The 26,925-nt window shown below is 30.5% G+C and overlaps 25 non-coding genes across 25 annotated transcripts; all 25 read right to left on the reverse strand.

The window, feature by feature from the left end:
• Nucleotides 1–843: 843 nt before the first annotated feature.
• TRNAT-CGU (transfer RNA threonine (anticodon CGU)) lies at nucleotides 844–916 on the reverse strand. Its single transcript has one exon. It is a non-coding gene; the product is annotated as a tRNA-Thr (tRNA).
• A 946-nt stretch (nucleotides 917–1,862) lies between these two features.
• On the reverse strand, nucleotides 1,863–1,936 carry TRNAT-AGU (transfer RNA threonine (anticodon AGU)). The gene has a single exon. It is a non-coding gene; the product is annotated as a tRNA-Thr (tRNA).
• A 435-nt stretch (nucleotides 1,937–2,371) lies between these two features.
• Nucleotides 2,372–2,444, reverse strand: TRNAT-CGU (transfer RNA threonine (anticodon CGU)). Its single transcript has one exon. It is a non-coding gene; the product is annotated as a tRNA-Thr (tRNA).
• Nucleotides 2,445–3,391: 947 nt separating this feature from the next.
• Nucleotides 3,392–3,465, reverse strand: TRNAT-AGU (transfer RNA threonine (anticodon AGU)). The gene has a single exon. It is a non-coding gene; the product is annotated as a tRNA-Thr (tRNA).
• Nucleotides 3,466–3,900: 435 nt separating this feature from the next.
• On the reverse strand, nucleotides 3,901–3,973 carry TRNAT-CGU (transfer RNA threonine (anticodon CGU)). The gene has a single exon. It is a non-coding gene; the product is annotated as a tRNA-Thr (tRNA).
• Nucleotides 3,974–4,918: 945 nt separating this feature from the next.
• On the reverse strand, nucleotides 4,919–4,991 carry TRNAT-CGU (transfer RNA threonine (anticodon CGU)). The gene has a single exon. It is a non-coding gene; the product is annotated as a tRNA-Thr (tRNA).
• Nucleotides 4,992–5,936: 945 nt separating this feature from the next.
• Nucleotides 5,937–6,010, reverse strand: TRNAT-AGU (transfer RNA threonine (anticodon AGU)). Its single transcript has one exon. It is a non-coding gene; the product is annotated as a tRNA-Thr (tRNA).
• Nucleotides 6,011–6,445: 435 nt separating this feature from the next.
• Nucleotides 6,446–6,518, reverse strand: TRNAT-CGU (transfer RNA threonine (anticodon CGU)). The gene has a single exon. It is a non-coding gene; the product is annotated as a tRNA-Thr (tRNA).
• A 946-nt stretch (nucleotides 6,519–7,464) lies between these two features.
• TRNAT-CGU (transfer RNA threonine (anticodon CGU)) lies at nucleotides 7,465–7,537 on the reverse strand. The gene has a single exon. It is a non-coding gene; the product is annotated as a tRNA-Thr (tRNA).
• Nucleotides 7,538–9,502: 1,965 nt separating this feature from the next.
• Nucleotides 9,503–9,575, reverse strand: TRNAT-CGU (transfer RNA threonine (anticodon CGU)). Its single transcript has one exon. It is a non-coding gene; the product is annotated as a tRNA-Thr (tRNA).
• A 946-nt stretch (nucleotides 9,576–10,521) lies between these two features.
• TRNAT-CGU (transfer RNA threonine (anticodon CGU)) lies at nucleotides 10,522–10,594 on the reverse strand. Its single transcript has one exon. It is a non-coding gene; the product is annotated as a tRNA-Thr (tRNA).
• A 946-nt stretch (nucleotides 10,595–11,540) lies between these two features.
• Nucleotides 11,541–11,613, reverse strand: TRNAM-CAU (transfer RNA methionine (anticodon CAU)). Its single transcript has one exon. It is a non-coding gene; the product is annotated as a tRNA-Met (tRNA).
• Nucleotides 11,614–13,578: 1,965 nt separating this feature from the next.
• On the reverse strand, nucleotides 13,579–13,651 carry TRNAT-CGU (transfer RNA threonine (anticodon CGU)). Its single transcript has one exon. It is a non-coding gene; the product is annotated as a tRNA-Thr (tRNA).
• A 947-nt stretch (nucleotides 13,652–14,598) lies between these two features.
• Nucleotides 14,599–14,671, reverse strand: TRNAT-CGU (transfer RNA threonine (anticodon CGU)). Its single transcript has one exon. It is a non-coding gene; the product is annotated as a tRNA-Thr (tRNA).
• Nucleotides 14,672–15,617: 946 nt separating this feature from the next.
• TRNAT-AGU (transfer RNA threonine (anticodon AGU)) lies at nucleotides 15,618–15,691 on the reverse strand. The gene has a single exon. It is a non-coding gene; the product is annotated as a tRNA-Thr (tRNA).
• Nucleotides 15,692–16,126: 435 nt separating this feature from the next.
• TRNAT-CGU (transfer RNA threonine (anticodon CGU)) lies at nucleotides 16,127–16,199 on the reverse strand. Its single transcript has one exon. It is a non-coding gene; the product is annotated as a tRNA-Thr (tRNA).
• A 946-nt stretch (nucleotides 16,200–17,145) lies between these two features.
• On the reverse strand, nucleotides 17,146–17,218 carry TRNAT-CGU (transfer RNA threonine (anticodon CGU)). Its single transcript has one exon. It is a non-coding gene; the product is annotated as a tRNA-Thr (tRNA).
• Nucleotides 17,219–18,163: 945 nt separating this feature from the next.
• On the reverse strand, nucleotides 18,164–18,236 carry TRNAT-CGU (transfer RNA threonine (anticodon CGU)). The gene has a single exon. It is a non-coding gene; the product is annotated as a tRNA-Thr (tRNA).
• A 946-nt stretch (nucleotides 18,237–19,182) lies between these two features.
• Nucleotides 19,183–19,256, reverse strand: TRNAT-AGU (transfer RNA threonine (anticodon AGU)). Its single transcript has one exon. It is a non-coding gene; the product is annotated as a tRNA-Thr (tRNA).
• Nucleotides 19,257–19,691: 435 nt separating this feature from the next.
• TRNAT-CGU (transfer RNA threonine (anticodon CGU)) lies at nucleotides 19,692–19,764 on the reverse strand. The gene has a single exon. It is a non-coding gene; the product is annotated as a tRNA-Thr (tRNA).
• Nucleotides 19,765–20,710: 946 nt separating this feature from the next.
• On the reverse strand, nucleotides 20,711–20,783 carry TRNAT-CGU (transfer RNA threonine (anticodon CGU)). Its single transcript has one exon. It is a non-coding gene; the product is annotated as a tRNA-Thr (tRNA).
• Nucleotides 20,784–22,748: 1,965 nt separating this feature from the next.
• Nucleotides 22,749–22,821, reverse strand: TRNAM-CAU (transfer RNA methionine (anticodon CAU)). Its single transcript has one exon. It is a non-coding gene; the product is annotated as a tRNA-Met (tRNA).
• A 1,965-nt stretch (nucleotides 22,822–24,786) lies between these two features.
• On the reverse strand, nucleotides 24,787–24,859 carry TRNAT-CGU (transfer RNA threonine (anticodon CGU)). The gene has a single exon. It is a non-coding gene; the product is annotated as a tRNA-Thr (tRNA).
• Nucleotides 24,860–25,806: 947 nt separating this feature from the next.
• Nucleotides 25,807–25,879, reverse strand: TRNAT-CGU (transfer RNA threonine (anticodon CGU)). Its single transcript has one exon. It is a non-coding gene; the product is annotated as a tRNA-Thr (tRNA).
• Nucleotides 25,880–26,825: 946 nt separating this feature from the next.
• Nucleotides 26,826–26,899, reverse strand: TRNAT-AGU (transfer RNA threonine (anticodon AGU)). The gene has a single exon. It is a non-coding gene; the product is annotated as a tRNA-Thr (tRNA).
• Between the last annotated feature and the right edge of the window lie 26 nt (nucleotides 26,900–26,925).

Here is a 26,925-nt window from a genome sequence, read left to right on the forward strand (position 1 = left end):
AAGATACTCAATCACTACGCAAGGATTAATATGTTTTAATAAACAGGTACTCTTATAAAACCCAATTTCATTTCTTGAATTCTTTACAATTTTTTTCATGAAGGTATTAATATTGCTCAAATCTAGGTAGAAATGTCATCTACTTCTTTCTCATAGATATGTATTTTTTTCATTTTGCAATAACTGTATTCATTCTATAATCTTGAAAATTCTTGGCTTTTTATAAGGTTTAAGATGATCTGTTCAACAGTAAGATGAATCAGACTTTTATATTTTAATTGTATCGGAATAAGACCTAATGAAAATGATTTGTTATATAAAAATGAGAAAAGCAAGGCACTGCTGCGAGTTGAACTCAGGATCTCCTGTTTACTAGACAGGCGCTTTAACTAGCTAAGCCACAGCACCCACTTGATTCTTAATTTTGAAACACTTTTCTTTATGGTGTTCAAGAGAATATTGCTTTTTCCCTTTCATATTCTTTTCTAAGTTCACACACTTCTCCACTCAAACACTTAAGATGAATGAAGACTCTTCACTTATTCAAAAACACCTCTCTAATTTGAATTTTACCCTATTCATATCATTTTAAAATATACCTTGCTGAAGAATGGATTAGTTGAATTCAACGATAGAGTGATCATTCACCTCTATCTTGTTCTTTGTCATTTTCTTTTCCCTATTTCAGTCAATGCATTCCTACAAAAATCTTCACAATACCAAGCATTTTATTTAATTTTTAAGATAACTTATTCTAAAGTTCATAGAACCAGATGTTTATTCTTAAATTGTATTCAACACTTGTTTGATGAAAATTATTCGGAAAGCATGGAGAAAACAGTTAGGTGCTGCTGAGAATTGAACTCAGGATTTCCTGTTTACGAGACAGGCGCTTTAACCACTAAGCCACAGCACCAACGTTAATAGAAAAAAATGCATAAATAATTTATTGTTGATGATGAAAATGTGTTTTCTGCTATAAATTCTTCTTTATATGTATTGTAATCTTAAACACGAAAAGATACTCAATCACTACACTGGAATAATATGTTTTGATAAATAGGTACTCTTATAAAACCCAATTTCATTTCTTGAATTCTTTACAATTTTATTCATGAAGGTATTAATATTGCTCAAATCTAGGTAGAAATTCCATCTACCTCTTTCTCATAGATATGTAGTTTTTTTCATTTTGCAATAACAGTATTCATTCTATAATCTTGAAAATACTTGGGTTTTTATAAGGTTTTAGATGATCTTTTTAACAGTAAGATGAATCAGACTTTTATATTTAAATTGTATCGGAATAAGACCTAATGAAAATGATTTGTTATATAACAATGAGAAAAGCAAGGCGCTGCTGAGAGTTGATCTCAGGATCTCCAGTTTACTAGGCAGGCGCTTCAACCAGCTAAGCCACAGCACCCACTTGGTTCTTAATCTTGAAACACTTTTCTATATGGTGTTCAAGGGAATATTGCTTTTTCACTTTAATATTCTTTTCTAAGTTCACACACTTCTCTACTCAAACACTTAAGTAGAATGAAGACTCTTCACTTATTCAAAAACACCTCTCTAATTTGAAGTTTACCCATATTCATATCAATTTAAAATATACCTTGCTAAAGAATGGATTAGTTGAATTCAACGATAGAGTGATCATTCACCTCTATCTTGTTCTTTGTCATTTTCTTTTCCCTATTTCAGTCAATGCATTCCTACAAAAATCTTCACAATACCAAGCATTTTATTTCATTTTTAAGATAACTTATTCTAAAGTTCATAGAACCTGATGTTTATTCCTAAATTGTATTCAACACTTGTTTGATGAAAATTATTTGGAAAGCATGGAGAAAACAATTAGGTGCTGCTGAGAATTGAACTCAGGATTTCCTGTTTACTAGACAGGCGCTTTAACCAGCTAAGCCACAGCACCCACTTGATTCTTAATTTTGAAACACTTTTCTTTATGGTGTTCAAGAGAATATTGCTTTTTCCCTTTCATATTCTTTTCTAAGTTCACACACTTCTCCACTCAAACACTTAAGATGAATGAAGATTATTCACTTATTCAAAAACACCTCTCTAATTTGAAGTTTACCCTATTCATATCATTTTAAAATTTACCTTGCTAAAGAATGGATTAGTTGAATTCAACGATAGAGTGATCATTCACCTCTATCTTGTTCTTTGTCATTTTCTTTTCCCTATTTCAGTCAATGCATTCCTACAAAAATCTTCACAATACCAAGCATTTTATTTAATTTTTAAGATAACTTATTCTAAAGCTCATAGAACCAGATGTTTATTCTTAAATTGTATTCAACATGTGTTTGATGAAAATTATTCGGAAAGCATGGAGAAAACAGTTAGGTGCTGCTGAGATTTGAACTCAGGATTTCCTGTTCACGAGACAGGTGCTTTAACCACTAAGCCACAGCACCAACGTTAATAGTAAAAAATGCATAAATAATTTATTGTTGATGATGAAAATGTGTTTTCTGCTATAAATTCTTGTTTATATGTATTGTAATCTTAAACACGAAAAGATACTCAATCACTACGCAAGGATTAATATGTTTTAATAAACAGGTACTCTTATAAAACCCAATTTCATTTCTTGAATTCTTTACAATTTTATTCATGAAGGTATTAATATTGCTCAAATCTAGGTAGAAATTTCATCTACCTCTTTCTCATAGATATGTAGTTTTTTTCATTTTGCAATAACAGTATTCATTCTATAATCTTGAAAATACTTGGGTTTTTATAAGGTTTAAGATGATCTTTTTAACAGTAAGATGAATCAGACTTTTATATTTAAATTGTATCGGAATAAGACCTAATGAAAATGATTTGTTATATAACAATGAGAAAAGCAAGGCGCTGCTGAGAGTTGATCTCAGGATCTCCAGTTTACTAGGCAGGCGCTTCAACCAGCTAAGCCACAGCACCCACTTGGTTCTTAATCTTGAAACACTTTTCTATATGGTGTTCAAGGGAATATTGCTTTTTCACTTTAATATTCTTTTCTAAGTTCACACACTTCTCTACTCAAACACTTAAGTAGAATGAAGACTCTTCACTTATTCAAAAACACCTCTCTAATTTGAAGTTTACCCATATTCATATCAATTTAAAATATACCTTGCTAAAGAATGGATTAGTTGAATTCAACGATAGAGTGATCATTCACCTCTATCTTGTTCTTTGTCATTTTCTTTTCCCTATTTCAGTCAATGCATTCCTACAAAAATCTTCACAATACCAAGCATTTTATTTCATTTTTAAGATAACTTATTCTAAAGTTCATAGAACCTGATGTTTATTCCTAAATTGTATTCAACACTTGTTTGATGAAAATTATTTGGAAAGCATGGAGAAAACAATTAGGTGCTGCTGAGAATTGAACTCAGGATTTCCTGTTTACTAGACAGGCGCTTTAACCAGCTAAGCCACAGCACCCACTTGATTCTTAATTTTGAAACACTTTTCTTTATGGTGTTCAAGAGAATATTGCTTTTTCCCTTTCATATTCTTTTCTAAGTTCACACACTTCTCCACTCAAACACTTAAGATGAATGAAGACTCTTCACTTATTCAAAAACACCTCTCTAATTTGAAGTTTACCCTATTCATATCATTTTAAAATATATCTTGCTAAAGAATGGATTAGTTGAATTCAACGATAGAGTGATCATTCACCTCTATCTTGTTCTTTGTCATTTTCTTTTCCCTATTTCAGTCAATGCATTCCTATAAAAATCTTCACAATACCAAGCATTTTATTTAATTTTTAAGATAACTTATTCTAAAGTTCATAGAACCAGATGTTTATTCTTAAATTGTATTCAACACTTGTTTGATGAAAATTATTCGGAAAGCATGGAGAAAACAGTTAGGTGCTGCTGAGAATTGAACTCAGGATTTCCTGTTTACGAGACAGGCGCTTTAACCACTAAGCCACAGCACCAATGTTAATAGTAAAAAATGCATAAATAATTTATTGTTGATGATGAAAATGTGTTTTCTGCTATAAATTCTTCTTTATATGTATTGTAATCTTAAACCCGAAAAGATACTCAACAACTACGCTGGATTAATATGTTTTAATAAACAGGTACTCTTATAAAACCCAATTTCATTTCTTGAATTCTTTACAATTTTTTTTCATGAAGGTATTAATATTGCTCAAATCTAGGTAGAAATTTCATCTACCTCTTTCTCATAGATATGTATTTTTTTCATTTTGCAATAACAGTATTCATTCTATAATCTTGAAAATACTTGGGTTTTTATAAGGTTTAAGATGATCTGTTCAACAGTAAGATGAATCAGACTTTTATATTTTAATTGTATTGGAATAAGACCTAATGAAAATGATTTGTTATATTCCAATGAGCAAAGCAAGGCACTGCTGAGAGTTTAACTCAGGATCTCCTGTTTACTAGACAGGCGCTTTAACCAGCTAAGCCACAGCACCCACTTGATTCTTAATTTTGAAACACTTTTCTTTATGGTGTTCAAGAGAATATTGCTTTTTCACTTTCATATTCTTTTCTAAGTTCACGCACTTCTCTACTCAAACACTTAAGATGAATGAAGACTCTTCACTTATTCAAAAACACCTATCTAATTTGAAGTTTACCCTATTCATATAATTTTAAAATATACCTTGCTAAAGAATGGATTAGTTGAATTCAACAATAGAGTGATCATTTACCTCTATCTTGTTCTTTGACATTTTCTTTTCCCTATTTCAGTCAATGCATTCCTACAAAAATCTTCACAATACCAAGCATTTTATTTAATTTTTAAGATAACTTATTCTAAAGTTCATAGAACCAGATGTTTATTCTTAAATTGTATTCAACACTTGTTTGATGAAAATTATTCGGAAAGCATGGAGAAAACAGTTAGGTGCTGCTGAGATTTGAACTCAGGATTTCCTGTTTACGAGACAGGTGCTTTAACCACTAAGCCACAGCACCAACGTCAATAGTAAAAAATGCATAAATAATTTATTGTTGATGATGAAAATGTGTTTTCTGCTATAAATTCTTGTTTATATGTATTGTAATCTTAAACACGAAAAGATACTCAATCACTATGCAAGGATTAATATGTTTTAATAAACAGGTACTCTTATAAAACCCAATTTCATTTCTTGAATTCTTTACAATTTTATTCATGAAGGTATTATTATTGCTCAAATCTAGGTAGAAATTTCATCTACGTCTTTCTCATAGATATGTAGTTTTTTCATTTTGCAATAACAGTATTCATTCTATAATCTTGAAAATACTTGGGTTTTTATAAGGTTTAAGATGATCTGTTCAACCGTAAGATGAATCAGACTTTTATATTTTAATTGTATTGGAATAAGACCTAATGAAAATGATTTGTTATATTACAATGAGCAAAGCAAGGCACTGCTGAGAGTTTAACTCAGGATCTCCTTTTTACTAGACAGGCGCTTCAACCAGCTAAGCCACAGCACCCACTTGGTTCTTAATTTTGAAACACTTTTCTTTATGGTGTTCAAGGGAATATTGCTTTTTCACTTTCATATTCTTTTCTAAGTTCACACACTTCTCTACTCAAACACTTAAGTAGAATGAAGACTCTTCACTTATTCAAAAACACCTCTCTAATTTGAAGTTTACCCTATTCATATCAATTTAAAATATACCTTGCTAAAGAATGGATTAGTTGAATTCAACGATAGAGTGATCATTCACCTCTATCTTGTTCTTTGTCATTTTCTTTTCCCTATTTCAGTCAATGCATTCCTACAAAAATCTTCACAATACCAAGCATTTTATTTCATTTTTAAGATAACTTATTCTAAAGTTCATAGAACCAGATATTTATTCCTAAATTGTATTCAACACTTGTTTGATGAAAATTATTTGGAAAGCATGGAGAAAACAATTAGGTGCTGCTGAGAATTGAACTCAGGATTTCCTGTTTACTAGACAGGCGCTTTAACCAGCTAAGCCACAGCACCCACTTGATTCTTAATTTTGAAACACTTTTCTTTATGGTGTTCAAGAGAATATTGCTTTCTCCCTTTCATATTCTTTTCTAAGTTCACACACTTCTCCACTCAAACACTTAAGATGAATGAAGACTCTTCACTTATTCAAAAACACCTCTCTAATTTGAAGTTTACCCTATTCATATCATTTTAAAATATACCTTGCTAAAGAATGGATTAGTTGAATTCAACGATAGAGTGATCATTCACCTCTATCTTGTTCTTTGTCATTTTCTTTTCCCTATTTCAGTCAATGCATTCCTACAAAAATCTTCACAATACCAAGCATTTTATTTAATTTTTAAGATAACTTATTCTAAAGTTCATAGAACCAGGTGTTTATTCTTAAATTGTATTCAACACTTGTTTGATGAAAATTATTTGGTAAGCATGGAGAAAACAGTTAGGTGCTGCTGAGAATAGAACTCAGGATTTCCTGTTTACGAGACAGGCGCTTTAACCACTAAGCCACAGCACCAACGTTAATTGTAGAAAATGCATAAATAATTTATTGTTGATGATGAAAATGTGTTTTCTGCTATAAATTCTTCTTTATACGTATTGTAATCTTAAACACGAAAAGATACTCAATAACTACGCAAGGATTAATATGTTTTAATAAACAGGTACTCTTATAAAACCCAATTTCATTTCTTGAATTCTTTACAATTTTATTCATGAAGGTAGTAATATTGCTCAAATCTAGGTAGAAATTTCATCTAAGTCTTTCTCATAGATATGTAGTTTTTTTCATTTTGCAATAACAGTATTCATTCTATAATCTTGAAAATACTTGGGTTTTTATAAGGTTTAAGATGATCTTTTTAACAGTAAGATGAATCAGACTTTTATATTTAAATTGTATCGGAATAAGACCTAATGAAAATGATTTGTTATATAACAATGAGAAAAGCAAGGCGCTGCTGAGAGTTGATCTCAGGATGTCCCGTTTACTATACAGGCGCTTTAACCAGCTAAGCCACAGCACCCACTTGATTCTTAATTTTGAAACACTTTTCTTTATGGTGTTCAAGAGAATATTGCTTTTTCCCTTTCATATTCTTTTCTAAGTTCACACACTTCTCCACTCAAACACTTAAGATGAATGAAGACTATTCACTTCTTCAAAAACACCTCTCTAATTTGAAGTTTACCCTATTCATATCATTTTAAAATATACCTTGCTAAAGAATGGATTAGTTGAATTCGACAATAGAGTGATCATTCACCTCTATCTTGTTCTTTGTCATTTTCTCTTCCCTATTTCAGTCAATGCATTCCTACAAAAATCTTCACAATACCAAGCATTTTATTTAATTTTTAAGATAACTTATTCTAAAGCTCATAGAACCAGATGTTTATTCTTAAATTGTATTCAACACTTGTTTGATGAAAATTATTCGGAAAGCATGGAGAAAACAGTTAGGTGCTGCTGAGAATTGAACTCAGGATTTCCTGTTTACGAGACAGGGGCTTTAACCACTAAGCCACAGCACCAACGTTAATAGTAAAAAATGCATAAATAATTTATTGTTGATGATGAAAATGTGTTTTCTGCTATAAATTCTTCTTTATATGTTTTGTAATCTTAAACACGAAAAGATACTCAATCACTACGCAAGGATTAATATGTTTTAATAAACAGGTACTCTTATAAAACCCAATTTCATTTCTTGAATTCTTTACAATTTTTTTTCATGAAGGTATTAATATTGCTCAAATCTAGGTAGAAATTTAATCTACCTCTTTCTCATAGATATGTATTTTTTTCATTTTGCAATAACAGTATTCATTCTATAATCTTGAAAATACTTGGGTTTTTATAAGGTTTAAGATGATCTGTTCAACAGTAAGATGAATCAGACTATTATATTTTAATTGTATTGGAATAAGACCTAATGAAAATGATTTGTTAAATTACAATGAGCAAAGCAAGGCACTGCTGAGAGTTTAACTCAGGATCTCCCGTTTACTAGGCAGGCGCTTCAACCAGCTAAGCCACAGCACCCACTTGATTCTTAATTTTGAAACACTTTTCTTTATGGTGTTCAAGGGAATATTGCTTTTTCACTTTCATATTCTTTTCTAAGTTCACACACTTCTCTACTCAAACACTTAAGATGAATGAAGACTCTTCACTTATTCAAAAACACCTCTCTAATTTGAAGTTTACCCTATTCATATCAATTTAAAATATACCTTGCTAAAGAATGGATTAGTTGAATTCAACGGTAGAGTGATCATTCACTTCTATCTTGTTCTTTGACATTTTCTTTTCCCTATTTCAGTCAATGCATTCCTACAAAAATCTTCACAATACCAAGCATTTTATTTAATTTTTAAGATAACTTATTCTAAAGTTCATAGAACCAGATGTTTATTCTTAAATTGTATTCAACATGTGTTTGATGAAAATTATTCGGAAAGCATGGAGAAAACAGTTAGGTGCTGCTGAGATTTGAACTCAGGATTTCCTGTTTACGAGACAGGCGTTTTAAACACTAAGCCACAGCACCAACGTTAATAGTAAAAAATGCATAAATAATTTATTGTTGATGATGAAAATGTGTTTTCTGGTATAAATTCTTCTTTATATGTATTGTAATCTTAAACACGAAAATATACTCAATCACTACGCAAGGATTAATATGTTTTAATAACCAGGTACTCTTATAAAACCCAATTTCATTTCTTGAATTCCTTACAATTTTTTTCATGAAGGTATTAATATTGCTCAAATCTAGGTAGAAATTTCATCTACGTCTTTCTCATAGATATGTAGTTTTTTTCATTTTGCAATAACAGTATTTATTCTATAATCTTCAAAATACTTGGGTTTTTATAAGGTTTAAGATGATCTTTTTAACAGTAAGATGAATCAGACTTTTATATTTTAATTGTATCAGAATAAGACCTAATGAAAATGATTTGTTATATAACAATGAGAAAAGCAAGGCGCTGCTGGGAGTTGAACTCAGGATCTCCTGTTTACTATACAGGCGCTTTAACCAGCAAAGCCACAGCACCCACTTGATTCTTAATTTTGAAACACTTTTCTTTATGGTGTTCAAGAGAATATTGCTTTTTCCCTTTCATATTCTTTTCTAAGTTCACACACTTCTCCACTCAAACACTTAAGATGAATGAAGATTATTCACTTATTCAAAAACACCTCTCTAATTTGAAGTTTACCCTATTCATATCATTTTAAAATATACCTTGCTAAAGAATGGATTAGTTGAATTCAACGATAGAGTGATCATTCACCTCTATCTTGTTCTTTGTCATTTTCTTTTCCCTATTTCAGTCAATGCATTCCTACAAAAATCTTCACAATACCAAGCATTTTATTTAATTTTTAAGATAACTTATTCTAAAGCTCATAGAACCAGATGTTTATTCTTAAATTGTATTCAACACTTGTTTGATGAAAATTATTCGGAAAGCATGGAGAAAACAGTTAGGTGCTGCTGAGAATTGAACTCAGGATTTCCTGTTTACGAGACAGGCGCTTTAACCACTAAGCCATAGCACCAACGTTAATAGTATAAAATGCATGAATAATTTATTGTTGATGATGAAAATGTGTTTTCTGCTATAAATTCTTCTTTATATGTATTGTAATCTTAAACACGAAAAGATACTCAATCACTACGCAAGGATTAATATGTTTTAATAAACAGGTACTCTTATAAAACCCAATTTAATTTCTTGAATTCTTTACAATTTTTTTTCATGAAGGTATTAATATTGCTCAAATCTAGGTAGAAATTTCATCTACCTCTTTCTCATAGATATGTATTTTTTTCATTTTGCAATAACAGTATTCATTCTATAATCTTGAAAATACTTGGGTTTTTATAAGGTTTAAGATGATATGTTCAACAGTAGGATGAATCAGACTTTTATATTTTAATTGTATTGGAATAAGACCTAATGAAAATGATTTGTTATATTACAATGAGCAAAGCAAGGCACTGCTGAGAGTTTAACTCAGGATCTCCCGTTTACTAGGCAGGCGCTTCAACCAGCTAAGCCACAGCACCCACTTGATTCTTAATTTTGAAACACTTTTCTTTATGGTGTTCAAGGGAATATTGCTTTTTCACTTTCATATTCTTTTCTAAGTTCACACACTTCTCTACTCAAACACTTAAGATGAATGAAGACTCTTCACTTATTCAAAAACACCTCTCTAATTTGAAGTTTACCCTATTCATATCAATTTAAAATATACCTTGCTAAAGAATGGATTAGTTGAATTCAACGATAGAGTGATCATTCACCTCTATCTTGTTCTTTGACATTTTCTTTTCCCTATTTCAGTCAATGCATTCCTACAAAAATCTTCACAATACCAAGCATTTTATTTAATTTTTAAGATAACTTATTCTAAAGTTCATAGAACCAGATGTTTATTCTTAAATTGTATTCAACACTTGTTTGATGAAAATTATTCGGAAAGCATGGAGAAAACAGTTAGGTGCTGCTGAGAATTGAACTCAGGATTTCCTGTTTACGAGACAGGCGCTTTAACCACTAAGCCACAGCACCAACGTTAATAGTAAAAAATGCATAAATAATTTATTGTTGATGATGAAAATGTGTTTTCTGCTATAAATTCTTCTTTATACGTATTGTAATCTTAAACACGAAAAGATACTCAATAACTACGCAAGGATTAATATGTTTTAATAAACAGGCACTCTTATAAAACCCAATTTCATTTCTTGAATTCTTTACAATTTTATTCATGAAGGTAGTAATATTGCTCAAATCTAGGTAGAAATTTCATCTAAGTCTTTCTCATAGATATGTAGTTTTTTTCATTTTGCAATAACAGTATTCATTCTATAATCTTGAAAATACTTGGGTTTTTATAAAGTTTAAGATGATCTTTTTAACAGTAAGATGAATCAGACTTTTATATTTAAATTGTATCGGAATAAGACCTAATGAAAATGATTTGTTATATAACAATGAGAAAAGCAAGGCGCTGCTGAGAGTTGATCTCAGGATCTCCCGTTTACTATACAGGCGCTTTAACCAGCTAAGCCACAGCACCCACTTGATTCTTAATTTTGAAACACTTTTCTTTATGGTGTTCAAGAGAATATTGCTTTTTCCCTTTCATATTCTTTTCTAAGTTCACACACTTCTCCACTCAAACACTTAAGATGAATGAAGACTATTCACTTCTTCAAAAACACCTCTCTAATTTGAAGTTTACCCTATTCATATCATTTTAAAATATACCTTGCTAAAGAATGGATTAGTTGAATTCGACAATAGAGTGATCATTCACCTCTATCTTGTTCTTTGTCATTTTCTCTTCCCTATTTCAGTCAATGCATTCCTACAAAAATCTTCACAATACCAAGCATTTTATTTAATTTTTAAGATAACTTATTCTAAAGCTCATAGAACCAGATGTTTATTCTTAAATTGTATTCAACACTTGTTTGATGAAAATTATTCGGAAAGCATGGAGAAAACAGTTAGGTGCTGCTGAGAATTGAACTCAGGATTTCCTGTTTATGAGACAGGCGCTTTAACCACTAAGCCACAGCACCAACGTTAATAGTAAAAAATGCATAAATAATTTATTGTTGATGATGAAAATGTGTTTTCTGCTATAAATTCTTCTTTATATGTATTGTAATCTTAAACACGAAAAGATACTCAATCACTACGCAAGGATTAATATGTTTTAATGAACAGGTACTCTTATAAAACCCAATTTCATTTCTTGAATTCTTTACAATTTTTTTTCATGAAGGTATTAATATTGCTCAAATCTAGGTAGAAATTTAATCTACCTCTTTCTCATAGATATGTATTTTTTTCATTTTGCAATAACAGTATTCATTCTATAATCTTGAAAATACTTGGGTTTTTATAAGGTTTAAGATGATCTGTTCAACAGTAAGATGAATCAGACTATTATATTTTAATTGTATTGGAATAAGACCTAATGAAAATGATTTCTTATATTACAATGAGCAAAGCAAGGCACTGCTGAGAGTTTAACTCAGGATCTCCCGTTTACTAGGCAGGCGCTTCAACCAGCTAAGCCACAGCACCCACTTGATTCTTAATTTTGAAACACTTTTCTTTATGGTGTTCAAGGGAATATTGCTTTTTCACTTTCATATTCTTTTCTAAGTTCACACACTTCTCTACTCAAACACTTAAGATGAATGAAGACTCTTCACTTATTCAAAAACACCTCTCTAATTTGAAGTTTACCCTATTCATATCAATTTAAAATATACCTTGCTAAAGAATGGATTAGTTGAATTCAACGGTAGAGTGATCATTCACTTCTATCTTGTTCTTTGACATTTTCTTTTCCCTATATCAGTCAATGCATTCCTACAAAAATCTTCACAATACCAAGCATTTTATTTAATTTTTAAGATAACTTATTCTAAAGTTCATAGAACCAGATGTTTATTCTTAAATTGTATTCAACATGTGTTTGATGAAAATTATTCGGAAAGCATGGAGAAAACAGTTAGGTGCTGCTGAGATTTGAACTCAGGATTTCCTGTTTACGAGACAGGCGTTTTAAACACTAAGCCACAGCACCAACGTTAATAGTAAAAAATGCATAAATAATTTATTGTTGATGATGAAAATGTGTTTTCTGGTATAAATTCTTCTTTATATGTATTGTAATCTTAAACACGAAAATATACTCAATCACTACGCAAGGATTAATATGTTTTAATAACCAGGTACTCTTATAAAACCCAATTTCATTTCTTGAATTCTTTACAATTTTTTTCATGAAGGTATTAATATTGCTCAAATCTAGGTAGAAATTTCATCTACGTCTTTCTCATAGATATGTAGTTTTTTTCATTTTGCAATAACAGTATTTATTCTATAATCTTCAAAATACTTGGGTTTTTATAAGGTTTAAGATGATCTTTTTAACAGTAAGATGAATCAGACTTTTATATTTTAATTGTATCGGAATAAGACCTAATGAAAATGATTTGTTATATAACAATGAGAAAAGCAAGGCGCTGCTGGGAGTTGAACTCAGGATCTCCTGTTTACTATACAGGCGCTTTAACCAGCAAAGCCACAGCACCCACTTGATTCTTAATTTTGAAACACTTTTCTTTATGGTGTTCAAGAGAATATTGCTTTTTCCCTTTCATATTCTTTTCTAAGTTCACACACTTCTCCACTCAAACACTTAAGATGAATGAAGATTATTCACTTATTCAAAAACACCTCTCTAATTTGAAGTTTACCCTATTCATATCATTTTAAAATATACCTTGCTAAAGAATGGATTAGTTGAATTCAACGATAGAGTGATCATTCACCTCTATCTTGTTCTTTGTCATTTTCTTTTCCCTATTTCAGTCAATGCATTCCTACAAAAATCTTCACAATACCAAGCATTTTATTTAATTTTTAAGATAACTTATTCTAAAGCTCATAGAACCAGATGTTTATTCTTAAATTGTATTCAACACTTGTTTGATGAAAATTATTCGGAAAGCATGGAGAAAACAGTTAGGTGCTGCTGAGAATTGAACTCAGGATTTCCTGTTTACGAGACAGGCGCTTTAACCACTAAGCCATAGCACCAACGTTAATAGTAAAAAATGCATAAATAATTTATTGTTGATGATGAAAATGTGTTTTCTGCTATAAATTCTTCTTTATATGTATTGTAATCTTAAACACGAAAAGATACTCAATCACTACGCAAGGATTAATATGTTTTAACAAACAGGTACTCTTATAAAACCCAATTTCATTTCTTGAATTCTTTACAATTTTTTTTCATGAAGGTATTAATATTGCTCAAATCTAGGTAGAAATTTCATCTACCTCTTTCTCATAGATATGTATTTTTTTCATTTTGCAATAACAGTATTCATTCTATAATCTTGAAAATACTTGGGTTTTTATAAGGTTTAAGATGATATGTTCAACAGTAGGATGAATCAGACTTTTATATTTTAATTGTATTGGAATAAGACCTAATGAAAATGATTTGTTATATTACAATGAGCAAAGCAAGGCACTGCTGAGAGTTTAACTCAGGATCTCCCGTTTACTAGGCAGGCGCTTCAACCAGCTAAGCCACAGCACCCACTTGATTCTTAATTTTGAAACACTTTTCTTTATGGTGTTCAAGGGAATATTGCTTTTTCACTTTCATATTCTTTTCTAAGTTCACACACTTCTCTACTCAAACACTTAAGATGAATGAAGACTCTTCACTTATTCAAAAACACCTATCTAATTTGAAGTTTACCCTATTCATATCATTTTAAAATATACCTTGCTGAAGAATGGATTAGTTGAATTCAACAATTGAGTGATCATTCACCTCTATCTTGTTCTTTGTCATTTTCTTTTCCCTATTTCAGTCAATGCATTCCTACAAAAATCTTCACAATACCAATCATTTTTATTTAATTGTTAAGATAACTTATTCTAAAGTTCATAGAACCAGATGTATATTCTTAAATTGTATTCAACATGTGTTTGATGAAAATTATTCGGAAAGCATGGAGAAAACAGTTAGGTGCTGCTGAGATTTGAACTCAGGATTTCCTGTTTACGAGACAGGTGCTTTATCCACTAAGCCACAGCACCAACGTCAATAGTAAAAAATGCATAAATAATTTATTGTTGATGATGAAAATGTGTTTTCTGCTATAAATTCTTGTTTATATGTATTGTAATCTTAAACACGAAAAGATACTCAATCACTACGCAAGGATTAATATGTTTTAATAAACAGGTACTCTTATAAAACCCAATTTCATTTCTTGAATTCTTTACAATTTTATTCATGAAGGTATTATTATTGCTCAAATCTAGGTAGAAATTTCATCTACGTCTTTCTCATAGATATGTAGTTTTTTTCATTTTGCAATAACAGTATTCATTCTATAATCTTGAAAATACTTGGGTTTTTATAAGGTTTAAGATGATCTGTTCAACAGTAAGATGAATCAGACTTTTATATTTTAATTGTATTGGAATAAGACCTAATGAAAATGATTTGTTATATTACAATGAGCAAAGCAAGGCACTGCTGAGAGTTTAACTCAGGATCTCCTTTTTACTAGACAGGCGCTTCAACCAGCTAAGCCACAGCACCCACTCGGTTCTTAATTTTGAAACACTTTTCTTTATGGTGTTCAAGGGAATATTGCTTTTTCACTTTCATATTCTTTTCTAAGTTCACACACTTCTCTACTCAAACACTTAAGTAGAATGAAGACTCTTCACTTATTCAAAAACACCTCTCTAATTTGAAGTTTACCCTATTCATATCAATTTAAAATATACCTTGCTAAAGAATGGATTAGTTGAATTCAACGATAGAGTGATCATTCACCTCTATCTTGTTCTTTGTCATTTTCTTTTCCCTATTTCAGTCAATGCATTCCTACAAAAATCTTCACAATACCAAGCATTTTATTTCATTTTTAAGATAACTTATTCTAAAGTTCATAGAACCAGATATTTATTCCTAAATTGTATTCAACACTTGTTTGATGAAAATTATTTGGAAAGCATGGAGAAAACAATTAGGTGCTGCTGAGAATTGAACTCAGGATTTCCTGTTTACTAGACAGGCGCTTTAACCAGCTAAGCCACAGCACCCACTTGATTCTTAATTTTGAAACACTTTTCTTTATGGTGTTCAAGAGAATATTGCTTTCTCCCTTTCATATTCTTTTCTAAGTTCACACACTTCTCCACTCAAACACTTAAGATGAATGAAGACTCTTCACTTATTCAAAAACACCTCTCTAATTTGAAGTTTACCCTATTCATATCATTTTAAAATATACCTTGCTAAAGAATGGATTAGTTGAATTCAACGATAGAGTGATCATTCACCTCTATCTTGTTCTTTGACATTTTCTTTTCCCTATTTCAGTCAATGCATTCCTACAAAAATCTTCACAATACCAAGCATTTTATTTAATTTTTAAGATAACTTATTCTAAAGTTCATAGAACCAGATGTTTATTCTTAAATTGTATTCAACACTTGTTTGATGAAAATTATTCGGAAAGCATGGAGAAAACAGTTAGGTGCTGCTGAGAATTGAACTCAGGATTTCCTGTTTACGAGACAGGCGCTTTAACCACTAAGCCACAGCACCAACGTTAATAGTAAAAAATGCATAAATAATTTATTGTTGATGATGAAAATGTGTTTTCTGCTATAAATTCTTCTTTATACGTATTGTAATCTTAAACACGAAAAGATACTCAATAACTACGCAAGGATTAATATGTTTTAATAAACAGGTACTCTTATAAAACCCAATTTCATTTCTTGAATTCTTTACAATTTTATTCATGAAGGTAGTAATATTGCTCAAATCTAGGTAGAAATTTCATCTAAGTCTTTCTCATAGATATGTAGTTTTTTTCATTTTGCAATAACAGTATTCATTCTATAATCTTGAAAATACTTGGGTTTTTATAAGGTTTAAGATGATCTTTTTAACAGTAAGATGAATCAGACTTTTATATTTAAATTGTATCGGAATAAGACCTAATGAAAATGATTTGTTATATAACAATGAGAAAAGCAAGGCGCTGCTGAGAGTTGATCTCAGGATCTCCCGTTTACTATACAGGCGCTTTAACCAGCTAAGCCATAGCACCCACTTGATTCTTAATTTTGAAACACTTTTCTTTATGGTGTTCAAGAGAATATTGCTTTTTCCCTTTCATATTCTTTTCTAAGTTCACACACTTCTCCACTCAAACACTTAAGATGAATGAAGACTATTCACTTCTTCAAAAACACCTCTCTAATTTGAAGTTTACCCTATTCATATCATTTTAAAATATACCTTGCTAAAGAATGGATTAGTTGAATTCGACAATAGAGTGATCATTCACCTCTATCTTGTTCTTTGTCATTTTCTCTTCCCTATTTCAGTCAATGCATTCCTACAAAAATCTTCACAATACCAAGCATTTTATTTAATTTTTAAGATAACTTATTCTAAAGCTCATAGAACCAGATATTTATTCTTAAATTGTATTCAACACTTGTTTGATGAAAATTATTCGGAAAGCATGGAGAAAACAGTTAGGTGCTGCTGAGAATTGAACTCAGGATTTCCTGTTTACGAGACAGGCGCTTTAACCACTAAGCCACAGCACCAACGTTAATAGTAAAAAATGCATAAATAATTTATTGTTGATGATGAAAATGTGTTTTCTGCTATAAATTCTTCTTTATATGTATTGTAATCTTAAACACGAAAAGATACTCAATCACTACGCAAGGATTAATATGTTTTAATAAACAGGTACTCTTATAAAACCCAATTTCATTTCTTGAATTCTTTACAATTTTTTTCATGAAGGTATTAATATTGCTCAAATCTAGGTAGAAATTTAATCTACCTCTTTCTCATAGATATGTATTTTTTTCATTTTGCAATAACAGTATTCATTCTATAATCTTGAAAATACTTGGGTTTTTATAAGGTTTAAGATGATCTGTTCAACAGTAAGATGAATCAGACTATTATATTTTAATTGTATTGGAATAAGACCTAATGAAAATGATTTGTTAAATTACAATGAGCAAAGCAAGGCACTGCTGAGAGTTTAACTCAGGATCTCCCGTTTACTAGGCAGGCGCTTCAACCAGCTAAGCCACAGCACCCACTTGATTCTTAATTTTGAAACACTTTTCTTTATGGTGTTCAAGGGAATATTGCTTTTTCACTTTCATATTCTTTTCTAAGTTCACACACTTCTCTACTCAAACACTTAAGATGAATGAAGACTCTTCACTTATTCAAAAACACCTCTCTAATTTGAAATTTACCCTATTCATATCAATTTAAAATATACCTTGCTAAAGAATGGATTAGTTGAATTCAACGGTAGAGTGATCATTCACTTCTATCTTGTTCTTTGACATTTTCTTTTCCCTATTTCAGTCAATGCATTCCTACAAAAATCTTCACAATACCAAGCATTTTATTTAATTTTTAAGATAACTTATTCTAAAGTTCATAGAACCAGATGTTTATTCTTAAATTGTATTCAACATGTGTTTGATGAAAATTATTCGGAAAGCATGGAGAAAACAGTTAGGTGCTGCTGAGATTTGAACTCAGGATTTCCTGTTTACGAGACAGGTGCTTTAACCACTAAGCCACAGCACCAACGTCAATAGTAAAAAATGCATAAATAATTTATTGTTGATGATGAAAATGTGTTTTCTGCTATAAATTCTTGTTTATATGTATTGTAATCTTAAACACGAAAAGATACTCAATCACTACGCAAGGATTAATATGTTTTAATAAACAGGTGCTCTTATAAAACCCAATTTCATTTCTTGAATTCTTTACAATTTTATTCATGAAGGTATTATTATTGCTCAAATCTAGGTAGAAATTTCATCTACGTCTTTCTCATAGATATGTAGTTTTTTTCATTTTGCAATAACAGTATTCATTCTATAATCTTGAAAATACTTGGGTTTTTATAAGGTTTAAGATGATCTGTTCAACAGTAAGATGAATCAGACTTTTATATTTTAATTGTATTGGAATAAGACCTAATGAAAATGATTTGTTATATTACAATGAGCAAAGCAAGGCACTGCTGAGAGTTTAACTCAGGATCTCCTTTTTACTAGACAGGCGCTTCAACCAGCTAAGCCACAGCACCCACTTGGTTCTTAATTTTGAAACACTTTTCTTTATGGTGTTCAAGGGAATATTGCTTTTTCACTTTCATATTCTTTTCTAAGTTCACACACTTCTCTACTCAAACACTTAAGTAGAATGAAGACTCTTCACTTATTCAAAAACACCTCTCTAATTTGAAGTTTACCCTATTCATATCAATTTAAAATATACCTTGCTAAAGAATGGATTAGTTGAATTCAACGATAGAGTGATCATTCACCTCTATCTTGTTCTTTGTCATTTTCTTTTCCCTATTTCAGTCAATGCATTCCTACAAAAATCTTCACAATACCAAGCATTTTATTTCATTTTTAAGATAACTTATTCTAAAGTTCATAGAACCAGATATTTATTCCTAAATTGTATTCAACACTTGTTTGATGAAAATTATTTGGAAAGCATGGAGAAAACAATTAGGTGCTGCTGAGAATTGAACTCAGGATTTCCTGTTTACTAGACAGGCGCTTTAACCAGCTAAGCCACAGCACCCACTTGATTCTTAATTTTGAAACACTTTTCTTTATGGTGTTCAAGAGAATATTGCTTTCTCCCTTTCATATTCTTTTCTAAGTTCACACACTTCTCCACTCAAACACTTAAGATGAATGAAGACTCTTCACTTATTCAAAAACACCTCTCTAATTTGAAGTTTACCCTATTCATATCATTTTAAAATATACCTTGCTAAAGAATGGATTAGTTGAATTCAACGATAGAGTGATCATTCACCTCTATCTTGTTCTTTGTCATTTTCTTTTCCCTATTTCAGTCAATGCATTCCTACAAAAATCTTCACAATACCAAGCATCTTATTTAATTTTTAAGATAACTTATTCTAAAGTTCATAGAACCAGATGTTTATTCTTAAATTGTATTCAACACTTGTTTGATGAAAATTATTTGGTAAGCATGGAGAAAACAGTTAGGTGCTGCTGAGAATTGAACTCAGGATTTCCTGTTTACGAGACAGGCGCTTTAACCACTAAGCCACAGCACCAACGTTAATTGTAGAAAATGCATAAATAATTTATTGTTGATGATGAAAATGTGTTTTCTGCTATAAATTCTTCTTTATACGTATTGTAATCTTAAACACGAAAAGATACTCAATAACTACGCAAGGATTAATATGTTTTAATAAACAGGTACTCTTATAAAACCCAATTTCATTTCTTGAATTCTTTACAATTTTATTCATGAAGGTAGTAATATTGCTCAAATCTAGGTAGAAATTTCATCTAAGTCTTTCTCATAGATATGTAGTTTTTTTCATTTTGCAATAACAGTATTCATTCTATAATCTTGAAAATACTTGGGTTTTTATAAGGTTTAAGATGATCTTTTTAACAGTAAGATGAATCAGACTTTTATATTTAAATTGTATCGGAATAAGACCTAATGAAAATGATTTGTTATATAACAATGAGAAAAGCAAGGCGCTGCTGAGAGTTGATCTCAGGATGTCCCGTTTACTATACAGGCGCTTTAACCAGCTAAGCCACAGCACCCACTTGATTCTTAATTTTGAAACACTTTTCTTTATGGTGTTCAAGAGAATATTGCTTTTTCCCTTTCATATTCTTTTCTAAGTTCACACACTTCTCCACTCAAACACTTAAGATGAATGAAGACTATTCACTTCTTCAAAAACACCTCTCTAATTTGAAGTTTACCCTATTCATATCATTTTAAAATATACCTTGCTAAAGAATGGATTAGTTGAATTCGACAATAGAGTGATCATTCACCTCTATCTTGTTCTTTGTCATTTTCTCTTCCCTATTTCAGTCAATGCATTCCTACAAAAATCTTCACAATACCAAGCATTTTATTTAATTTTTAAGATAACTTATTCTAAAGCTCATAGAACCAGATGTTTATTCTTAAATTGTATTCAACACTTGTTTGATGAAAATTATTCGGAAAGCATGGAGAAAACAGTTAGGTGCTGCTGAGAATTGAACTCAGGATTTCCTGTTTACGAGACAGGGGCTTTAACCACTAAGCCACAGCACCAACGTTAATAGTAAAAAATGCATAAATAATTTATTGTTGATGATGAAAATGTGTTTTCTGCTATAAATTCTTCTTTATATGTTTTGTAATCTTAAACACGAAAAGATACTCAATCACTACGCAAGGATTAATATGTTTTAATAAACAGGTACTCTTATAAAACCCAATTTCATTTCTTGAATTCTTTACAATTTTTTTTCATGAAGGTATTAATATTGCTCAAATCTAGGTAGAAATTTAATCTACCTCTTTCTCATAGATATGTATTTTTTTCATTTTGCAATAACAGTATTCATTCTATAATCTTGAAAATACTTGGGTTTTTATAAGGTTTAAGATGATCTGTTCAACAGTAAGATGAATCAGACTATTATATTTTAATTGTATTGGAATAAGACCTAATGAAAATGATTTGTTAAATTACAATGAGCAAAGCAAGGCACTGCTGAGAGTTTAACTCAGGATCTCCTGTTTACTAGGCAGGCGCTTCAACCAGCTAAGCCACAGCACCCACTTGATTCTTAATTTTGAAACACTTTTCTTTATGGTGTTCAAGGGAATATTGCTTTTTCACTTTCATATTCTTTTCTAAGTTCACACACTTCTCTACTCAAACACTTAAGATGAATGAAGACTCTTCACTTATTCAAAAACACCTCTCTAATTTGAAGTTTACCCTATTCATATCAATTTAAAATATACCTTGCTAAAGAATGGATTAGTTGAATTCAACGGTAGAGTGATCATTCACTTCTATCTTGTTCTTTGACATTTTCTTTTCCCTATTTCAGTCAATGCATTCCTACAAAAATCTTCACAATACCAAGCATTTTATTTAATTTTTAAGATAACTTATTCTAAAGTTCATAGAACCAGATGTTTATTCTTAAATTGTATTCAACATGTGTTTGATGAAAATTATTCGGAAAGCATGGAGAAAACAGTTAGGTGCTGCTGAGATTTGAACTCAGGATTTCCTGTTTACGAGACAGGCGTTTTAAACACTAAGCCACAGCACCAACGTTAATAGTAAAAAATGCATAAATAATTTATTGTTGATGATGAAAATGTGTTTTCTGGTATAAATTCTTCTTTATATGTATTGTAATCTTAAACACGAAAATATACTCAATCACTACGCAAGGATTAATATGTTTTAATAACCAGGTACTCTTATAAAACCCAATTTCATTTCTTGAATTCCTTACAATTTTTTTCATGAAGGTATTAATATTGCTCAAATCTAGGTAGAAATTTCATCTACGTCTTTCTCATAGATATGTAGTTTTTTTCATTTTGCAATAACAGTATTTATTCTATAATCTTCAAAATACTTGGGTTTTTATAAGGTTTAAGATGATCTTTTTAACAGTAAGATGAATCAGACTTTTATATTTTAATTGTATCAGAATAAGACCTAATGAAAATGATTTGTTATATAACAATGAGAAAAGCAAGGCGCTGCTGGGAGTTGAACTCAGGATCTCCTGTTTACTATACAGGCGCTTTAACCAGCAAAGCCACAGCATCCACTTGATTCTTAATTTTGAAACACTTTTCTTTATGGTGTTCAAGAGAATATTGCTTTTTCCCTTTCATATTCTTTTCTAAGTTCACACACTTCTCCACTCAAACACTTAAGATGAATGAAGACTATTCACTTCTTCAAAAACACCTCTCTAATTTGAAGTTTACCCTATTCATATCATTTTAAAATATACCTTGCTAAAGAATGGATTAGTTGAATTCGACAATAGAGTGATCATTCACCTCTATCTTGTTCTTTGTCATTTTCTCTTCCCTATTTCAGTCAATGCATTCCTACAAAAATCTTCACAATACCAAGCATTTTATTTAATTTTTAAGATAACTTATTCTAAAGCTCATAGAACCAGATGTTTATTCTTAAATTGTATTCAACACTTGTTTGATGAAAATTATTCGGAAAGCATGGAGAAAACAGTTAGGTGCTGCTGAGAATTGAACTCAGGATTTCCTGTTTATGAGACAGGCGCTTTAACCACTAAGCCACAGCACCAACGTTAATAGTAAAAAATGCATAAATAATTTATTGTTGATGATGAAAATGTGTTTTCTGCTATAAATTCTTCTTTATATGTATTGTAATCTTAAACACGAAAAGATACTCAATCACTACGCAAGGATTAATATGTTTTAATAAACAGGTACTCTTATAAAACCCAATTTCATTTCTTGAATTCTTTACAATTTTTTTTCATGAAGGTATTAATATTGCTCAAATCTAGGTAGAAATTTAATCTACCTCTTTCTCATAGATATGTATTTTTTTCATTTTGCAATAACAGTATTCATTCTATAATCTTGAAAATACTTGGGTTTTTATAAGGTTTAAGATGATCTGTTCAACAGTAAGATGAATCAGACTATTATATTTTAATTGTATTGGAATAAGACCTAATGAAAATGATTTGTTATATTACAATGAGCAAAGCAAGGCACTGCTGAGAGTTTAACTCAGGATCTCCCGTTTACTAGGCAGGCGCTTCAACCAGCTAAGCCACAGCACCCACTTGATTCTTAATTTTGAAACACTTTTCTTTATGGTGTTCAAGGGAATATTGCTTTTTCACTTTCATATTCTTTTCTAAGTTCACACACTTCTCTACTCAAACACTTAAGATGAATGAAGACTCTTCACTTATTCAAAAACACCTCTCTAATTTGAAGTTTACCCTATTCATATCAATTTAAAATATACCTTGCTAAAGAATGGATTAGTTGAATTCAACGGTAGAGTGATCATTCACTTCTATCTTGTTCTTTGACATTTTCTTTTCCCTATATCAGTCAATGCATTCCTACAAAAATCTTCACAATACCAAGCATTTTATTTAATTTTTAAGATAACTTATTCTAAAGTTCATAGAACCAGATGTTTATTCTTAAATTGTATTCAACATGTGTTTGATGAAAATTATTCGGAAAGCATGGAGAAAACAGTTAGGTGCTGCTGAGATTTGAACTCAGGATTTCCTGTTTACGAGACAGGCGTTTTAAACACTAAGCCACAGCACCAACGTTAATAGTAAAAAATGCATAAATAATTTATTGTTGATGATGAAAATGTGTTTTCTGGTATAAATTCTTCTTTATATGTATTGTAATCTTAAACACGAAAATATACTCAATCACTACGCAAGGATTAATATGTTTTAATAACCAGGTACTCTTATAAAACCCAATTTCATTTCTTGAATTCTTTACAATTTTTTTCATGAAGGTATTAATATTGCTCAAATCTAGGTAGAAATTTCATCTACGTCTTTCTCATAGATATGTAGTTTTTTTCATTTTGCAATAACAGTATTTATTCTATAATCTTCAAAATACTTGGGTTTTTATAAGGTTTAAGATGATCTTTTTAACAGTAAGATGAATCAGACTTTTATATTTTAATTGTATCGGAATAAGACCTAATGAAAATGATTTGTTATATAACAATGAGAAAAGCAAGGCGCTGCTGGGAGTTGAACTCAGGATCTCCTGTTTACTATACAGGCGCTTTAACCAGCAAAGCCACAGCACCCACTTGATTCTTAATTTTGAAACACTTTTCTTTATGGTGTTCAAGAGAATATTGCTTTTTCCCTTTCATATTCTTTTCTAAGTTCACACACTTCTCCACTCAAACACTTAAGATGAATGAAGATTATTCACTTATTCAAAAACACCTCTCTAATTTGAAGTTTACCCTATTCATATCATTTTAAAATATACCTTGCTAAAGAATGGATTAGTTGAATTCAACGATAGAGTGATCATTCACCTCTATCTTGTTCTTTGTCATTTTCTTTTCCCTATTTCAGTCAATGCATTCCTACAAAAATCTTCACAATACCAAGCATTTTATTGAATTTTTAAGATAACTTATTCTAAAGCTCATAGTACCAGATGTTTATTCTTAAATTGTATTCAACACTTGTTTGATGAAAATTATTCGGAAAGCATGGAGAAAACAGTTAGGTGCTGCTGAGAATTGAACTCAGGATTTCCTGTTTACGAGACAGGCGCTTTAACCACTAAGCCATAGCACCAACGTTAATAGTAAAAAATGCATAAATAATTTATTGTTGATGATGAAAATGTGTTTTCTGCTATAAATTCTTCTTTATATGTATTGTAATCTTAAACACGAAAAGATACTCAATCACTACGCAAGGATTAATATGTTTTAATAAACAGGTACTCTTATAAAACCCAATTTCATTTCTTGAATTCTTTACAATTTTTTTTCATGAAGGTATTAATATTGCTCAAATCTAGGTAGAAATTTCATCTACCTCTTTCTCATAGATATGTATTTTTTTCATTTTGCAATAACAGTATTCATTCTATAATCTTGAAAATACTTGGGTTTTTATAAGGTTTAAGATGATATGTTCAACAGTAGGATGAATCAGACTTTTATATTTTAATTGTATTGGAATAAGACCTAATGAAAATGATTTGTTATATTACAATGAGCAAAGCAAGGCACTGCTGAGAGTTTAACTCAGGATCTCCCGTTTACTAGGCAGGCGCTTCAACCAGCTAAGCCACAGCACCCACTTGATTCTTAATTTTGAAACACTTTTCTTTATGGTGTTCAAGGGAATATTGCTTTTTCACTTTCATATTCTTTTCTAAGTTCACACACTTCTCTACTCAAACACTTAAGATGAATGAAGACTCTTCACTTATTCAAAAACACCTATCTAATTTGAAGTTTACCCTATTCATATCATTTTAAAATATACCTTGCTGAAGAATGGATTAGTTGAATTCAACAATTGAGTGATCATTCACCTCTATCTTGTTCTTTGTCATTTTCTTTTCCCTATTTCAGTCAATGCATTCCTACAAAAATCTTCACAATACCAATCATTTTTATTTAATTGTTAAGATAACTTATTCTAAAGTTCATAGAACCAGATGTATATTCTTAAATTGTATTCAACATGTGTTTGATGAAAATTATTCGGAAAGCATGGAGAAAACAGTTAGGTGCTGCTGAGATTTGAACTCAGGATTTCCTGTTTACGAGACAGGTGCTTTAACCACTAAGCCACAGCACCAACGTCAATAGTAAAAAATGCATAAATAATTTATTGTTGATGATGAAAATGTGTTTTCTGCTATAAATTCTTGTTTATATGTATTGTAATCTTAAACACGAAAAGATACTCAATCACTACGCAAGGATTAATATGTTTTAATAAACAGGTACTCTTATAAAACCCAATTTCATTTCTTGAATTCTTTACAATTTTATTCATGAAGGTATTATTATTGCTCAAATCTAGGTAGAAATTTCATCTACGTCTTTCTCATAGATATGTAGTTTTTTTCATTTTGCAATAACAGTATTCATTCTATAATCTTGAAAATACTTGGGTTTTTATAAGGTTTAAGATGATCTGTTCAACAGTAAGATGAATCAGACTTTTATATTTTAATTGTATTGGAATAAGACCTAATGAAAATGATTTGTTATATTACAATGAGCAAAGCAAGGCACTGCTGAGAGTTTAACTCAGGATCTCCTTTTTACTAGACAGGCGCTTCAACCAGCTAAGCCACAGCACCCACTTGGTTCTTAATTTTGAAACACTTTTCTTTATGGTGTTCAAGGGAATATTGCTTTTTCACTTTCATATTCTTTTCTAAGTTCACACACTTCTCTACTCAAACACTTAAGTAGAATGAAGACTCTTCACTTATTCAAAAACACCTCTCTAATTTGAAGTTTACCCTATTCATATCAATTTAAAATATACCTTGCTAAAGAATGGATTAGTTGAATTCAACGATAGAGTGATCATTCACCTCTATCTTGTTCTTTGTCATTTTCTTTTCCCTATTTCAGTCAATGCATTCCTACAAAAATCTTCACAATACCAAGCATTTTATTTCATTTTTAAGATAACTTATTCTAAAGTTCATAGAACCAGATATTTATTCCTAAATTGTATTCAACACTTGTTTGATGAAAATTATTTGGAAAGCATGGAGAAAACAATTAGGTGCTGCTGAGAATTGAACTCAGGATTTCCTGTTTACTAGACAGGCGCTTTAACCAGCTAAGCCACAGCACCCACTTGATTCTTAATTTTGAAACACT

The sequence above is a fragment of the Lissotriton vulgaris genome, chromosome 12 (genome assembly GCF_964263255.1).
Source record: "Lissotriton vulgaris chromosome 12, aLisVul1.2, whole genome shotgun sequence".
NCBI lineage: Eukaryota > Metazoa > Chordata > Amphibia > Caudata > Salamandridae > Lissotriton > Lissotriton vulgaris.